Source organism: Phacochoerus africanus, chromosome 7 (genome assembly GCF_016906955.1).
Source record: "Phacochoerus africanus isolate WHEZ1 chromosome 7, ROS_Pafr_v1, whole genome shotgun sequence".
Lineage (NCBI taxonomy): Eukaryota > Metazoa > Chordata > Mammalia > Artiodactyla > Suidae > Phacochoerus > Phacochoerus africanus.
In genome coordinates, this window is record NC_062550.1 from 30594217 (window position 1) to 30611868 (window position 17652).

At 39.3% G+C, this 17652-nt stretch overlaps 1 protein-coding gene across 1 annotated transcript in view; it reads right to left on the bottom strand.

Moving 5' to 3' along the window:
• Positions 1–13954, bottom strand: part of TAFA2 (TAFA chemokine like family member 2) — a 502164-nt gene extending 488210 nt beyond the window's left edge. Inside the window, exon 1 of the mRNA XM_047787095.1 lies at positions 12470–13954. The gene's annotated coding sequence lies outside the window, so the exon portion shown is untranslated. The remainder of the gene's footprint in view (positions 1–12469) is intronic.
• Between the last annotated feature and the right edge of the window lie 3698 nt (positions 13955–17652).

The following is a 17652-nucleotide window of genomic DNA, read 5'->3' on the forward strand; positions in this document are numbered from 1 at the left end:
GCTCTGATTCGACCCCTAGCCTGGGAACCTCCATGTGCTGCAGAAGCGGCCCTAGAAAAGGCAAAAAGACAAAAAAAAAAAAAAAAAAAAGAAGAAGACACAGAATAGAAGCAGAGAAGGATGACCTATGGTCATCATTGACTTACAGAGCTTGGAGGGATCTAAGTAATCATTAAATCCAATCATCTCATTTACCACTGAGAAAACTGATGACAGAAGTGTTTGGTAATTTTTTAAGGGCTGACTATCTGGAGGCAAGGTCAGAACTAGGACCCATTCTTTCTGACTTGGTTAAATTAAAAAAAAAAAAATCTTGACAGAAACTTCTTATTCCTGGATAGAGTTTTTACAAGATCAAGGGGGAAAAAAAAAAAAAAAAAAAAAGGTTAGGCACCATATATCTTTCTTTCATCTATAACTTTACTTTAGTTCATTGCTATTTTATGTCTTTATTCTTCAAGAATTACAATGCATATATTCTTTGTCTAACATTTTTTCTTCTCTCAATGGTCAATAATTTCCTCTATTCATTGTATAAAAATGATAACTAAAACAAACTTCCCTTCTGACCACTTTTCTTCCCTTTCATTCCATCTGGCCCCCTATCTAATACCTTTTTCCCATCACATCCTACAAAATGCTAAACTTGCCACCTTTTCAATCTCTGATTGTCAGTTATTTAGTCTTTTTGCTTTCATTTTGCTTCAGTCTGGTATACCATCTCCCCAGTGAACTTGAAGCAGATTTCACAAAATACAAAGTGAAGTATTAGTCTCAAATCCTGAAGTCCATTTTGAAAACTAGATGTAATCAGCTGATAGGAAAAGATACCAGGCAAGGAAGACCTTAACTTACATAGGCTTCTACAGTTGTAACAAACTTCTGCTGCAAGGTAAAATTCACCAATATACAATAAGCTTGATTTTAATTCTACTTACTGATTTTGAAAATCTCTCCATAATACACAGTGCCTAAATTTTTCATTAACCTCATATTTGAGATTGATTTGGGAAGAAGCATAGATTTTTTTCAATAAATTTCACAGTGTACCTAGCTCAATAGCCTTAGATCTTAATTATAAAAGTATGAATGGTTTTGGACAATACAGAGAAAAATCAGATCGATTCAAATTAGAGCCTGTCCTTTGACTCATTAAAGAGTTACAAAAATATGTTTTATACCTCAAAGAGTGAAGACATTATATTTAAGGGTTTTGAGCAACTTTTTAAGTATATAAGGATGTTAATATGTACAGTTTAATTAAATCTTTTAAAATAAAGTCAACACAAAATTCAACTTTCAGTTTTTAATGATCTAATGAGTTGATTTTTTTGGCTTTATAATACACATGAGTTTCCTTCATATTCAAATATAGTCAAAGAATTTTAATTTTGTGAAATCATCTTTGGTAGCAAGCATTTAAAAGCTTTGCTTAACCCAGAAGGACTAAAATAAAATCAATATTTGAATGCATACTACCTGTACTAAATAGCATTTAAAATTAGAACACCAATAATTTTCAATATCATTGAAGCCAAGAACAATGATATCACAGTCAATAGTGTTCCTGAAGGTGAAATAAGCAAATCTGGTTCATGATAAATTATGAAAATGGTAATTATGTAGATAAGAATAAACGGCTTTAAATTCCCTAATGAATGATGAGTCAGTCACTGACAAGAGCAATCAAAATATATTCCATATGTGATTAACAACACTTAAATTTGACATTGACAAATATTTAATTTATACAACAATGGAATCATAAGCATATGCAGTCTCTAAACCTCCAGCTTACAATAAATTGTGAAAAGAATGGGAATATCAGTCAGCATATTCATTTTGATTTTGTCCTTGATGTTTTGCCTAGAATGTATTTATTTTTTAATGCTAACATACCTTTCAGATAAGAGATGGAAAGGGCAGGTCAAAATAAATGCTCTCTCACACGTACAACACACAAACACAATTAAAATAAATGACAGTTCTTTGTAGAATACTTCTTCACACATTGAAGAAACATACAAAAAGACATTCTATCAATATGAATTGCTGGTCAACTTCCCATTAAATTTATTAAGTGGGTTATACGTCCGACACTATGCTAAGTACCAGGAATCAATAGAAACATGATAAACATGGTTCTGCCTCACAGAGCTTACAGTCTAACAGACTGAGTAAAATCAATGCATATCATTACTCAGCTATAAGCAAAGCTATTCTATAGAAGCTTCCAAAGCACTTAAAAGAAACTGAGTAAGATTTAATAGCATTACTATTACAAACTATATTAATCATATAACTTGGAAGAAAACAAATTATTTCATCTTCTCAGATTGATATGTCTAAATCTAATCTGTTTAAAATTAATATCCTAGCATAACAAAACATAAAAATTTCCAGGGCTTTGATAAAACTGGCAATAAAAATGTTATTTGAGCTGAGTTTGTGACATGAGATCCAAGGTCATGTCTGGGTAGAATAGAGTCACACACCTGAGCTATGACACCTCTGGCATTAGTAAAGCTGGTTTGGGGGGAAAGTACAAATCAAATATGAAGAAGTCAAACTCCCTAAATAATAAGTTATGATGTCTTCAACCCTAAAGAAATCACTTTTGGAAAGGTATTTAGGATTAGCAGAGCAAAAGCAAAAGAGAGAAAGAGTCATTTTAAAGTTGAAAGTGCAATAAACATACAAGGAAAACCACCTTTTTTCAACCCCATCCTTCCACATATTCGTAACTACTTAAGTAGAAAACAAACTTAATGTCGTGCCCACTTTGACATTTAAGCCCTAAAACAAAGCCATTACTGTTGAAGCTCCAAAAATGATTTGGGGAGTTAAACTTGACTTGTATACTAGAATACATCCATGTGTAATATAATGTCTTAGTTATGAAATAAAATCATTTCTTCAAACTGTAGGAAGTAAACAAAACTTGCTTTAATTGTAAAGAAAAGACAACTGACTTAGGCTTTGGCAGTGGGGCGGGGGGACCATGTTCTCTAAGCCTAGAAAACTGAGCATTAATGCTTATGAATTCTGTGCTCAGATTAAGAAGGCTTTGAGAAAAGTATTTAGAATTGATGGCCGGGTTTAGGCTGCTTACTACAAGGAAAAACCTGTCCAAGAAGTAGGAGTGAGAGGCTCCCAACATGTATGCATGCATAGAGTGAAATTCAGTGGTGAAAAAGCTCTCTAAAGCTTTGCAACTCAAGTCCCTGCAGCATTAGCTTTACCCAGGAGCTTATCAAAATGCATAAACTCCAGGGCCCACTGTAGAACCTGCATTTTAGCAAAATTTCCCAGATGATTAGTGTGCATAGAGAAATTTAAGAGCCTTTGGCCTAGAGAAATAGGCTTTATGGAGCTAGAGAGCCATTCCAAATATCTGGCATAAATTTAAACTTCTGCATCTTCAGTGCATCTCTTAAACCCTTCAAGGTACCACCAACTTCAAGGTGAATTTAGCATCAACTGATCAATGAGTCAATAAGAGAAAGAAAACTAAAAACTGGGGTGAGACTGAACCACTCATCATTATTATTCAGCTCCTCCAGCTGAGCCCTTGACTATCAACCACCCTGGCTCCAAAGGGAACTGGGGTTGGAGGATTGTGACAAGAAATGACAGAAGGACGGGTAAACACTGTCCCCCTCACTGGCTGTCTTCACACATCCCCCTGTTAAAAGTGACACACTCATGGTCCTTAGCCTGCATATGGCTCACAGACATGTCTGCTGGCCCGCAGAGTATTTCAAACTGGAATTCAATGCGGTCATTTACAAATCTGAGATTTTCACATTAAAAAATCTGCACATCGCTGGAGAGGGTGTGGAGAAAAGGGAACCCTCCTGCACTGTTGGTGGGAATGTAAACTGGTACAGCCACTACGGAGAACAGTTTAGAGATACCTTAGAAATCTATACATAGAACTTCCATATGACCCCGCAATCCCACTCTTGGTCATCTATCCAGACAAAACTCTACTTAAAAGAGACACATGCACCCGCATGTTCATTGCAGCCCTATTCACAATAGCCAGGACATGGAAACAACCCAAATGTCCATCAACAGATGATTGGATTTGGAAGATGTGGTGTATATACACAATGGAATACTACTCAGCCATACAAAAGAATGACATAATGCCATTTACAGCAACATGGATGGAACTAGAGAATCTCATACTGAGTGAAATGAGCCAGAAAGACAAAGACAAATACCATATGATATCACTTATAACTGGAATCTAATATCCAGCACAAATGAACATCTCCTTAGAAAAGAAAATCATGGACTTGGAAAATAGACTTGTGGCTGCCTGATGGGAGAGGGAGGGGGTGGGAGGGATCGGGAGCTTGGGCTTATCAGACACAACTTGGAATAAATTTACAAGGAGATCCTGCTGAGTAGCATTGAGAACTATGTCTAGATACTCACATTGCAACAGAACAAAGGGTGGGGGGGAAAATGTATACATGTAAGGATAACTTGATCCCCTTGCTGTACAGTGGGGAAAAAAATAAATTTAAAAAAAAAATATATATATATATATAATGAACTCAAAAAAAAATCTGCACATCTAAGTTCTCTTCTACAAATCAGAAAATCTGGCAACACCAAGCCCACGTTCCAGCATGGCAAGAAGCAGAGCCAAGGCTCAGCTCTCCTATTGGCCAGAATCTCCACCATTCTCTACAGTCTCCCCAGTGCTGTAGCTGAGGCTGAGTGCCAGTTGCCATTTGTCATCTTCCATTTGGTCTGCTTCATCATTTACATTCCCAGCCTGACTCCTATAGCCATTTGAATTTGCAACCCCTTTAAGAGGCTCTAGGAAGCATCATGTCCTCGATCTCAAAGCATTCAGCCTATCTGAATTTATTCTTTCGTGTATGTAACTGAGGAAAAGGAGCTACTGTTTGTGTCACCGTTAGTATGATCATTCATCTTATGAACCGAATCAGTCCATTAAACTACGTACTACTTCACCTCAAATATACACTGTGATATTCTTCTTCACAACTCATTCCAACGCAGACATTTTAACCATTTCTTTCCATAACTGTACTTCACAATTATAAACAAGAATGGGAGTTCCTGTCGTGGCGCAGCAGAAACGAATCTGACTAGGAACCATGAGGTTGTGCAGGTTTGATCCCTGGCCTCGCTCAGTGGGTTAAGGATCTGGCGTTGCCTTGAGCTGTGGTGTAGACCAGTGGCTACAGCTCTGATTCGACCCCTAGCCTAGGAACCTCCATATGCTGCGGGTGCGGCCCTGAAAAGACAGAAAAAAAAAGAATAGTAAGAGCAGGTATAGCACAAATACATTGTCGAAACTTTCCTCCAGAATTCATTTCTAAATTTAAAGCATCATACTAAAATGGTAAGTTGTGTATGTCTTTTTTGTTTACTAAAATACCCCAAGCACCTAGAGAGTGCTCAATAGTTATTGAATAAATAAGTGAATTTTCCCAAGGAATATAAATTCTTTAAAGTTCACAGATCTTGAATGAATGTGTTTAATTATCAACAGGTAGATGAAGATTATTCATTTGCTAACCTAGTTCTCTTTGAGTTAATCGATCAAACCATTTTTATCTCAATAACTAGGAAAACCAGCTGTAGAGAAATGTAACACCAATAAGCCTAAGATTCATGGCCTATCACAACTCGTTTCGCAGCAAAACAGCATCATGCAAACTAGGCAAAATGGCTAAATTGAATTATAAGATTTAGTCTGATTCAATTTTATGTCCCCACATCTCTAGTCTTTAGCCATCAGCATAATCATCATCCACATCATCATCATCCCAAACATATAAGGCTGAACAACTATGACAAATCGCTTACTGAAAAGCATTTATAGAATATTTACTCGCATGCCAGCAACTTTTTGAGCTAGATGCCCCTTAACTGTCTAAATAAAGGTATGTTCTGCAATACTATTATACTTTCTGGGGCATGATGCTTACTAGGTCTGGACATGGGAAAAAAAAAATTACATTCTTAATTGTCTTGAAAACTTGACTGAAGGAAATATATTGCTGAGAAACTGAGGCACAGAGAAATCAAGTGATTTTTCTTGTGGTTACATGGTTATTTATTGATAGAACTACAAAAGCATCTCCAGAGCTCTCACCACTACAACACGTTGGTTTTATAATAGACCTTTTCAAAATTTATCGGCTAACCAAAATGCAAGCCAATGAACTTTAACCACTCAACAAATGATGTGATGAGCAAATATATCCTCAAATAGCAAAGTCTCAATTTTGACCCAATTCTGGTGTATTTATAAACACACCAACAATCAATCTAAAAGGAGTTTGCAATACTGCTAAATGCGTATCTTCGCAGGCAACTACTGTGATATAACATTTCAAGAACTGAAGCTGGAAAAAAAAAAATAGGTTAGAATTTTCCTTGAACTTAAAGCTGCCCAAAATGGGGCCTCTGTTTTCTGGAGTATAAGATTTCAATGCCCTCTCACTTGGCCTTTGGATTGCCTGACTGAAAGGCATCCTCCTTCCTCCTTAGATACCATAAAAGAGAACTCAAGTTAGAGCTGTTTCAATCAATTCAACTCAACTTTTCTGAAGACAATACAAACAAAAGCAGGACCAGGTCACTGCTACTGATATGCCTCATGGCCATTCTAAGGAGGAATTTGCTGAACTCGTCAGCACCGACAAATCTGAGTATGCCATGGATAGCACACCTATAACAAGGTAAAACTAAACGAAGAAAGAAATGACAACGATAACCAGGCAATTCCACCTTAAATGAATTTGGAGCTGTCACTGACTAATGTAAGTTGAAAATATAAAAGAGTATGTTCTTTTCATCAAATGATGTGAATTGGCCATTTCTGAATTTTTGACTGATCTGAGCAGTCACAAATTGGCTGCAGCTGTACATGAAGCTCTACTGTGTGAGTAAACCCAAGTTGCAGGGCTGTAGAAAGCCTGTTCTCTTGAAAAGGATATCCTAACAAAGTCTCAGTGTTCTATTACTAGGTTGAAGTTTTGTTATTAAGATCCTATGACTTCATAACCCTTTCTGTAGCTGCCTGCCCTTGCTTACTCCAACCCATAAAGATAAAAAATTTTAAGCCACGAAAATGCAGACTAGGACAAAGATGTGTGATTACACGTCTTACTTTTCTCATATAGATGGTCTTTTTCATAATAGAGCAAGAGAGAGCAAGCATATTTACTTCCACTAATATTTAAGTACAATTGGAATCTCCAAGCAGGATGTTAAAAAAGATGGAAAAACTCAGCCAGAATCAAATAAAAGTACGGCACAGTTTTTACATATAGATAATAATTTTCAATGATCAGGCTTTTGCACCAGAAACAATCTCTCTCCTCATAGCCCAGGCCATTCTGCTTAATTCCAAAACACAAATACACTTCTCCAAATATCTTCTGTCATAGTCCCCACTATGGATACCTTTAAGAATTTGCTTATAAAGAGCTGCATAATCTGCCAGCTCCATAATCTGTTCTGTATTATTAAACTCAACAGAAAGCTCCATATGCAGCAACAGGAGGCCATAGGCAATTAACACTGCAAATTGTAAGGTTTAGAATCTTTGCATGACCTTTAAAGGTCAACACAGTTGCCCATTCACATGCATGCAATTATACAGTGACTAGTTCATAGCAGGAAAAAAAACCATAAAAATATTGAGTAAAACAAACCTTGTATTCATCAAGAGCTACTTTGCACTCTCCAGGCTTTATGTGAAGAGTTAGCGTTATGTAGCCCAAGGAGCTAAAAGAGCAAAGGAGACTTGTTTAGCTGATTGTCCCCATTTTGTCAAGTACTAAATCCAGCCTACCACCATAATTGCTAAGAAGGCAACATTGTCACATTATCTAATCTCTCTGTAAAGAGTTTCCAAAATCTACTGTGCAAAAGGAGCATTATAAATATAAACATAATTGAATAAATATGTTTGTGCTATTGCTAGGGGAAAGGGAGATGTACCTTCGCTAACTGGCCATTCAGGGAAAATCATAAAATAATTACATGTACCATGGAGTCATTTAGGAGACTGAAGGAAGTGATTAAAAAGACTTTAATATATGCATATAAGCTCTGGTTCCTTAGTTATATCTCATACCCCATATAGATAATTGTGAACAAACTGGAATACTCTCCTTAGAGCTTAGATACTCACATCTCATCTGAATCCCAAGTAACATGAAAAGTCTTATCTTTTTCAGTGGTAGTTAATAATCAATTGTCTAACTAGGCTAGATTTTCACTAATTCCAATGTTACACTAATTCTATAGTTACAGCACAGGATAAAATCCAACATATACATGTGGTGTAAACATTGGAAGTGGGGGGGGGTTAGGAAATTTAATCAATCTGTAGTATAATATCAATATGTTTCTGAAAATTTTGAAGATCCCATTTGAAACCAGAATAGTATGCACTAATATAACACTCAGCTTGTGTTTTGACTGTGGAGGCGCATATTTAATAAAGACAGCATACAGATATATTCACTGTTTAAAATGTGTTGAAATTCCCAGTCATAGTGTCAATAAACACATCCCAAAGCTCCCCTGCATAGAGGACAAAATTGATTTTTTTTCCTTGCATTTGTAGCCTAATGAATAAAAATATCTCCAAAATAACAACTGAAGAGAAAAAAAAATACTGCCTGTGACAGTGGCTCAAAGAGTAAAACTCAATTATAAATGACCTTGTTAAACCATGGATACAGTTGCATTATAGGTCAAACCATGCAGAAATAGTGAAAAACTAGGTACCTAAAAATGTACACATTTTTAAAAGTCCTTCTCTCGCTCTTTAACACAAACCAGTATTTTACATGGGTCCCAATAAAAACATGTATGTGCACATATATGTATAGATATAGAGAACAGATCTATACTGCAGAGAATGTATGTATATTTCTTCACATTCCAATGAAGTCTAACCATTACTCTTAAAATCTCTTTTAAGAATAAGCAAAACACAAGAATTGTTAGCTATATTTCATTGACAAGGGCACTGAATCACCATGCCAAATGAACAGAATCAGGCTTTCTAAAAATTACCCAATAAATCAGTGGTCAATGACAACCACAAACCAAAACCAACTTCTAGGTCTCTGTTTGCTAGGCCCACCTTTCCATCTTCCCTGTTTCAGGCTGCACTCCAGACCTAAAGTAAAATTGTTCTCTAGAAAGACTTATGGTACCCACTGTGGGATTACTCATCCTCTTTCAGTGCTACAATTCCTTGGGCTCCAAGTAGTTTAAAATAAACCAAAGAATTTTCCAACAAAATGGCAAATTCACCATATTACACAGCGCTTAAAAAAAAAATCAATGGTTCATAAGCAAGATACATCAAGTGCCAATAATGTGCAGGTATATGGATCATATATGAGGTTGATACAGCTGGTTTGGCCTTCATATCTAGCAGAGGCTGTTTTTAATGCAGTTCTCTTTGTTTTGATGGAACCCTACTAATAACAGGTTGATGAATTACATTTGTAAGTGTCAGGTAAAGATCAAAGGGGACTGTGTTAAATGCTTATTTTACTTCAACTTGAGGGTTTTTCACCTAGAAAACAAAATGCATTGCACAGGAAAGTTCCTTATTTTTACTTGAATCTTTGATGAGCAAAACAGCTGCAGAATAATGTGACTTAATGAGGCATCCCTAATAAAATACTGGAGAAGTAAAATCAGGGGCACTGAACTGTCTGCACTCTGGTTGTTTCAGCTTCTCAAATATATTAGAAACAACTGATGACACTTTGGAGCATTCTTAGTTTGGGACATGCATTAAAGAGGCAAATGCCCATCAGTTTGCAGCCCCAGCTGAACCTAGGCAGAATCTGACAGTACCTTTGATTAGGGCCCATGATTAGAAAATGCCTGGAAAGTGCTGGAGAGGCACATCTTACCCCACCTGTTTAGGGTGATCTATAACCTGCAATTAGTGATAAATCAACCCTAAAATGCACTTTCAACATATCAATATTCCAAAACACACTGTAAAAGGATCATCACTCAAATACTATATTGAAGATACAGAATCCAGGGCCACTAAAATTTTCTGATAACATAATTCTATAAAATCTTCTATCACCCCCTGAGTTTCATCACTTGATAAATTTTTAAAAAGGAAGAGTGGCCATGTCTAAAAACAGATCTTTTTGCAGCTGTGTCATCACATTTTATAACTTTGTGGTTAGTAAATACTATAATGCAGTCTCCAAGCAATATGTACCTTTTTTTGACAGAGATCCATGGGATCTCAATGGATCTTCACTCTCCAATTTGTCACTGCTAAAATAGCTAATACTTTTCAGATACAAAATCACACATACTTAGAAACCTCGGGTTTCTTTTGAGCAAAACTTGTAGCTTTGTAGGTGTTTGCTTTCATGTCAAGGTTTTTTGGTTCTTCTTTAAGGAACATATATCATAGCAATACATATAAATATGCAAATTCAAGCATCCTAACTACAAAGACTTCAGTCTCAAAAAATGCCTAATTTCAATAAAGCAACACAATGATACTGTGTTCTTCCTCGTAAAAGTCACTGTGCCTAAACATTCAGTTGGCAGTGACACTGCTCTCATAGTATTATGCCTATAAATAATTCAACCTAATTTTTTTCATTGTAAATTAAGAAAATGAAAATAAAATAAGCCCCAATGTGGTTAGTAATGGCCTTTCAATGGCTACTGATGGCTTTAAAAGTAAGGACTCTAAAAATGTCAAAATGCAAACTGACCCAGGATGAGATCCAGAACAAAGTAGGAAAAGAGAAGATTAAATGCATCTGATCATTTTTAAGGGTCTTAGGTGCCAAATTTGAATTTGTAAAGGATTCGCCAGCCTGAGAGGACATGTGCAAACATGGGAAGACTGAAATAAATACAAATAATCTTAATACTCTGGTTTTTAAAGGATTTAGAAGGGGTTTCAGTCTCCTTTGCTACTTACTGCCATTCGGCACCTTACACAGAAATCTTAATCATTTGTCTTACATTTCCTAACAGAGCAGTTTTAAAGTGTTCATTGATAACAGTCTGAATGTTGATGTCTCAAACAATCTAGCTGGGGAAGACTGGAACCAGATAATTATCATGCAGTCAATAGTCGTTGAAATTCACCCTGTCAGGAGTCAAAGACCCTTATACACTGACTGCTTTGGGGGTACTTTTCAAAGCAAAGGTTGCATATAGGTTTGTTTTTGTTTTTGTTTTCCAAGAACGATGTTTCCATAATTCAAGAGGGGATTTAATACTCACAAAAAGAAGATGTTTTCTTTTTTATCCTATTGCCACAAGCCAAACTCACCCAGCACAAGGTGAAGAGAGGCAAGCTAGCCACTGTAGTGACTGCACATGTGATGCCACACGCTTCAGGCAATTGTTCAACACTCCATCAGGAAGTGGAATACTGACTAGGAAAGCCTCACGCCTTCCCCGGTGCTCTGCAAGCACCTACAGTTCGTCCTTTTCAAGTGGAACTAGATAGCTGAGCCCGCAGTTCTAGAAGAAATAGGGCGATGGATCTCAAACTTTGCTTTGCAAAGGCAGTTTCTGGAAATAACACGCTCCCCACTGACAAGTGCAGATCAGTAGCCTAAAGAAAACACCTCTTGGTGGAACCTGGCCTTCTGGAATAGAAGGGGGAAGGGACAGGAAACAGTAGGGCAGAAAAACTGTGTATTATTGGCAAGATTCAGAGGCATCTATTTGGAAAGAAATGAAAAACCATGAGTTTCCCGAAGCTATTCTTTTTCTCAACTCTTTCCAAAATGATCTTTTTTCTAAAGCTCTCCTGTATCATCCTTTACTAAAGCTTTATTTCATTCAGTAGTAGAACGTCTGGTAACAAATCTAAATAAACCTTTAACATAGATGAGGCTCCGGAACTTTGATCAAAGTGATTCTTTATGAGAAATAGTTCGAAGTAGAGATATCAATAGCCTCAGTGAAACCCCACCCTCTGCAGACAGGCCTGAGAATTAACTAATCAGAAGTGGACAAAAGTGGGCATTTCATAAAGGCGACCTGACATATCCCATTGATCCACCCTGGAACCTCCAACTTCTTATTAGGAGTCGAAAATGGTTGCCGACAGAGACTGGTTTGGTTTGGGGATCGAATTAAAACCCACTGCAATACTCGGCCGGGTCGCTCTCTGCGTTAGGAGAAATGGGGCAGAGAAGAAAGAGAGGGCACGATTCTCGGAACCTCCTTCGCTTGCTCTGAGCCCCTCTCGGCGTCTCTCTACCCCCCACCCCTACCCTAGCCGCCTAACCAGCATCTGCTATCACCTCTAGCCTTCCGCCGGCGAGCCCCGTACAGCCCCGGACCCCCGGGGAGGGGAGGGCTTCCGGGCCCCGAGTCCTTCGGCTGCTGCCCGAGTTCCCAGCGCCGGCAAGCGGCGGGAGGCGCGGCTGGCACCTACCTGCAGCCCGGCTTCCTGGTGGCGGCAACACCTAGCGATGCTCCTGCAGCTTCCGCGGGCCCGCGCCAGCCTTATCGCTCTTGCATCGCTTCCAAGAGGCCAATCCGCCGTCACCGTTCTGGGGCATAGGGAACCGAAGTCTGGTGGTGCGTGCTCGTGGAGGGCGTGTGAGTGTAGCCCTGAGCGTGCGTGTGTGCGCGCGCGTGTGTTTCCTCCTCCGATGGCAAAGAGGGTCCAGCAATCTCTTGACAATCCAAACTGGAATCCCCTTAAAGTGGGTGGAAGGTGACGTGCGGGAGCCTCGACTCTTTTCTCCCCTCGTTTTTTTCACACGCCCAAGTAATCGAAATACTTGTTTACTGAGGAAAAGCCAAAGTCTCGAAGCCCTAGCCTGCGCCCGCGGTCGCCCGCTGTCCTCGCTGGATGCGCGCGGTGCGCTCAGCTCCCCCGACTGCGAGAATCAAAGCGATCTTGCAGCAATTACCACTCTTGTTCCATCTCTGATTCGTTTGCTTTTAAGGCCGAATAAAGACTTTTCCTCTCCCTACACGTCGTCTCTGTCTCTCACACATACACACACTCACGCATCTTCCGTTCCCTCTCTCCCGCCCTCCCTTCTGCTCTCTGGGGAAAGGCAATTGGACAGAACAGTTCACCTTCAGGAAAGCAGCCTTTGCCACGTACTTCTCTAGTTCCCAGGGTCTTGCAGGTCCCGCGTCTCCGATGAACGAGAGTCCTGGGGAGGTTCGGGGTAGCAAGGAGAAGCGACTCTGAGCCTGGCAGTCCTCCGCCTGCCAAAACGCTTGAGTTCCTCGGTTCAGGTGCTCCTGTTCCGGCTTTTAACAGATAGGTCCCAGCTGATGCCCTCTCGGAGACTTTGCGCCAAGTCCACTTAGCAGCAACTCCCGGCCAGCTGCCCCCGCTCAATCCCGTTTGGAAGTGCTGCGGGAAGATCCCCACGCAGCTCAATCGCTGCCCCTGCAGGCATCATGGGCTAGGAGGAAAGGAAATCACCCCCTAGTCCCCAGTATGCTGGCACCGTTATCACCGAGGAGGTGTGAGTTCCAATACTGAACACAGCGAGCAGGTGCTGCCGGTGTCAATTCGCTGAAGGAGGAAAAGGAAAGAGAAGGGGCGGGGGAGGAGGCTGAGGGAAAAAATCCAGATCACCAGAGGAAAAAGAAGTAAGCAGTTTAGTAACCGAAGCCTCCTTTCGGCCTTTTACCCTAGGCGCTGCACTGTCAGAAGACACTAGTGCTTCCTTCTAGAAAGTCATCGTAGAGGGCAGACACCCCTGTTCCACCCAGACCTCTTATTTCAACCCAGCCTGGACATTCCGGAAGTCCGGAACGACTGCCTTCCCTGGCAGTGTACTGCAAGGAGAACGCAGGGAGAAAACAGGTGCCAACACTCCAGGGCGAATTAAGCAGGAAAATGCTAGGGCAGGACCAGGCGGCGTTGCCTCCCTCGGTCTCTCTCCCAACAGCCACTTCTGTTAGCAGCCGCAGCTGCTTCTGAGAGCAAACTGCGGTCTTGCAGAAAGAGGCAGTAAAAGATGAGGGCGGCAATCGGTATAAAAGCTGGACTATGTCTCCCTCTAGAGGGAAATCGAGGTTAGACAGCTTTACTGACTGACTAGGCTGCCAATTTCTCCACAAAGAAAAAGAAAACAATATCTGGTTTCAAAGGATCTTGTAGTTTTACAAATTCCAACCTCTAATGGATTTAGAGAATGGATTTTCACTGCAGCGCTATGTAACCAGAGTCCTTGCTAAAGGAACCTCGTGATATTTACAGAAATTTATTAGCAACACCCTGGAAGGTTGTCCTCACAGATTTGGTCAAATTGGGTGTTGGTTTAGGCATAATGCATATAAGTTCAAATAAAGGGTATTCTTAGGCTCACTTTGAATAAATTTGGTGATGAGAAAAATTTTAACTCAGTGATTAGAGGGTTATGCAAAAATGGTAAGGAGTAATAATGAATTTAGAAAAAGAAAAAGAAATTTAAAGCAAAGAAGTAGAATGCTGATCCAGGAAATCTTACAAGTTCCTTACATCTAGGGATAGCTCAAAGATCTTACTTTGGAGCCAATATTCATGCCTCACCTGTAACAAAATTAATTGTCAAGGTAACTAAATTCCTTCCGGCTCTGAAGTTTTGTGCTTTTGTGGCTCTAATTCACTGAAACCATTGACAGCCAAGTATCATGTGTTCTCTTCATCTGCTATAAAATAAAAGTAACACTAGCCGCCACACTGAGAAAGAAATGTGGAATATGCGCTTCGCTTTTTAGTGATCTTATCTTACTTAACATGATTTGTGAGTCAATCGTATTTTGTATCTGAAGAGCATCAAGTAATTTAACTAGGTTGAAGCTGTGGTTTTAATTAAAAGGGTTACAGAACTAACTTGGGTCTACATGTCCTGGTGCAGTAAAGCAAATTTACTAACACCTGGCTGTGGCGAAGAAAGTGCAGCGTTTATTGTCCGTGCCTGTTAAGAAGTTGGGCTTTTTGAGCCTTAGCCATCCACACTCCTTGTCAGGTGCTTACAGTAACATTGCACTTTCATTCATCAACCCGGTGTCAGTAGGTTGGCTTAATTGCACCCAGGCATGTGGACCCAAGTTTGGTTTGGTTAACAGCAGTGTCACAGTTTTATAATGTTTTGTTACTTCAGTCAAGTTCAAGCTATGTACCATCTATAACTTTAATATTTAGATTTTATGAACTTACTCTTTGAAAGTTTTCATTCAAAATGTTTCTGTATGTTTAAAATTATTTTTAAAATGTATTCAAGTTATGATTAAACATCTTCCCATTCCCATTCATTCTAAATTTTTGGAGTAGCTCCATTTTTACTTGGTAATCTAATTTAGTATAGGCTTAAAGAAAAAAAATCTATAAGAAAATCAACTAATTGAAGTCATTTAAGAAAGGATACAAAACTAAATCAGTGTAGATTTTACTATTTTATTTAATTGCACTATGGTAGATTTTAATCAATCAAGCACATGGCAATCATCTGAGGTCCCCTCAAATGGTCTCTTTCAAAAGGTTCATTTCATATGATCTTGAAAGATTTTCATTTCATTCCTCTCACCTAGCAACTTATTTCCCCAGGGAGCAAAGTTTACGTTTTAAAACACCTGACACTGCTTCCTTGCAAATCTTACAGTAATTCTCAGTCTGCTATGTTAAGGAGTAGGAATGACTGGAGATTTGGGCTGGGAGGAATAGCCATTTACAAAATCATTTTAGAACACTGGCCTTCCTTCCTTAGAAGAAATGTAACATACACTTTATAGTCCTTCTAGCTTCTAATTCAGTGGCTCTCTGTGATTACAGGAAAATTAATCATTGTATATTGTTAACGTTTTATTTTTATTGTTAAAAACGTATATTTTCATTCTTATTTTCCTAATTGAATCCATTATGTTTTGGCAAAAATATGAAAGTAAAGAGAACAGATGTATAAGTTAATTATAAAATATAATTGAGGAGTTCCTGTCGTGGCGCAGAGGAAATGAACCCGACTGGGAACTCTGGGGTTTCGGGTTCGATCCCTGCCCTTGCTCAGTGGGTTAAGGAGCTGGTGTTGCCTTGAGCTGTGGTGTGGGTCACAGACACGGCTCGGATCCTACATCGCTGTGGCTGTGGTATAGGCTGGCGGCTGTAGCTCCAATTGGACCCCTAGCCTCATATGCTGCAGGTGAGGCCCTAAAAAGCAAAATAAGTAAATAAATAAAATAAAATTGAATTTCTTACCAGGAGTCACAGGATATTGAAATTCTGTAATAACCTTTGTACTCTTTGTAAATATCTAGATAATCGCTAATGATTTTTAGGTCAAGGCCTCCCTATTTCCAGCACCTCCTAGGCTTTGAAATCAAATATTTTGTTTTCCCTCCAAAACAAAATGGCAAATACCTCCCTAGTTTAAATCTTCAGATGCTACTTCTTATCATCTGCTTATTTAAACTGCCTGCCTGCACCCATGTAAGCAGTAAAAAATAATTACTTGGAATGCAGAAGTTCACTGATAGTGACTCTGTGTTGCTCTCCATGTTCTGAGGGCTAAGAGGTCACTTTGGGGCATTTTAAGCTTCCTGCTAAAGGCGCTCTTATATAACCTCAAATTCTTCTCAAGTCCTCACAACACTCCATCAAGTACTTATCACCCCATGTTAGGTATGAAAAGAGTAAGACAATTTCACCATGACGAAGCGGCAGAGCTGAGAATCAAACCAGATCCATCTATGTGAATCCAAAGCTAGTTTTTTGTCTGATTTGACTTTGATTTTTTTTTTCCTACCTTCCCCAGCACCACCACTAAAATATGCTGTCTTCTATATTACAGGGAAATAAAATCATTTGGACCTGGCTGTGGAAAAAACTTAGCCAAAGAGGAGTTCCCGTCGTGGCGCAGTGGTTAAAGAAACCGACTAGGAACCATGAGGTTGCGGGTTCGGTCCCTGCCCTTGCTCAGTGGGTTGGGGACCCGGCGTTGCCGTGAGCTGTGGTGTAGGTCGAAGACGCGGCTTGGATCCCGCGTTGCCGTGGCTCTGGCGTAGGCCAGTGGCTACAGCTCCGATTAGACCCCTAGCCTGGGAACCTCCATATGCCGCAGAAGCGGCCAAAAGAAATAGCAAAAAAGACAAAAAAAAAAAAAAAAACTTAGCCAAAGAACATGGGTCTATTAACGATAATCTTTCTATTGAAAGAAGTTATTTATGGGGAAAAGAAAAATTAACACCAGCCCCCTTCAGCACTCTGCCACGGTCTAGGGTATTGAAACACATGAACAAAAATCCTGATTCCTAGTGTTTAAATGAAGAGGGGTGCTCCCCATTCCCCCTCGTCTCCTCTTGTTTTGTTTATTTGGTGCTAACCACCTCATCTCTTTTTTTTTTTTTTTGGTCATGTCTCTCTCCCAGTCACTTTGTTTTCATGTAGTCAGGTAAACAGAAGGAAGCACAGAATCCATTTCCTACAACCTCGGGTGGCCAGGGATCAAACCCACATCCTCAAGGACACTGTCAAGTTCTTAACCTGCTTAGCCACAACGGGAACTCCACACATTCAATTTTTATACAGCTTTAAAATAAGATAAACTTCAAAATACGGGACCTCAAGATAACAAATTTTATCACACCAAATACGGCCAAAGTGCTGATGTG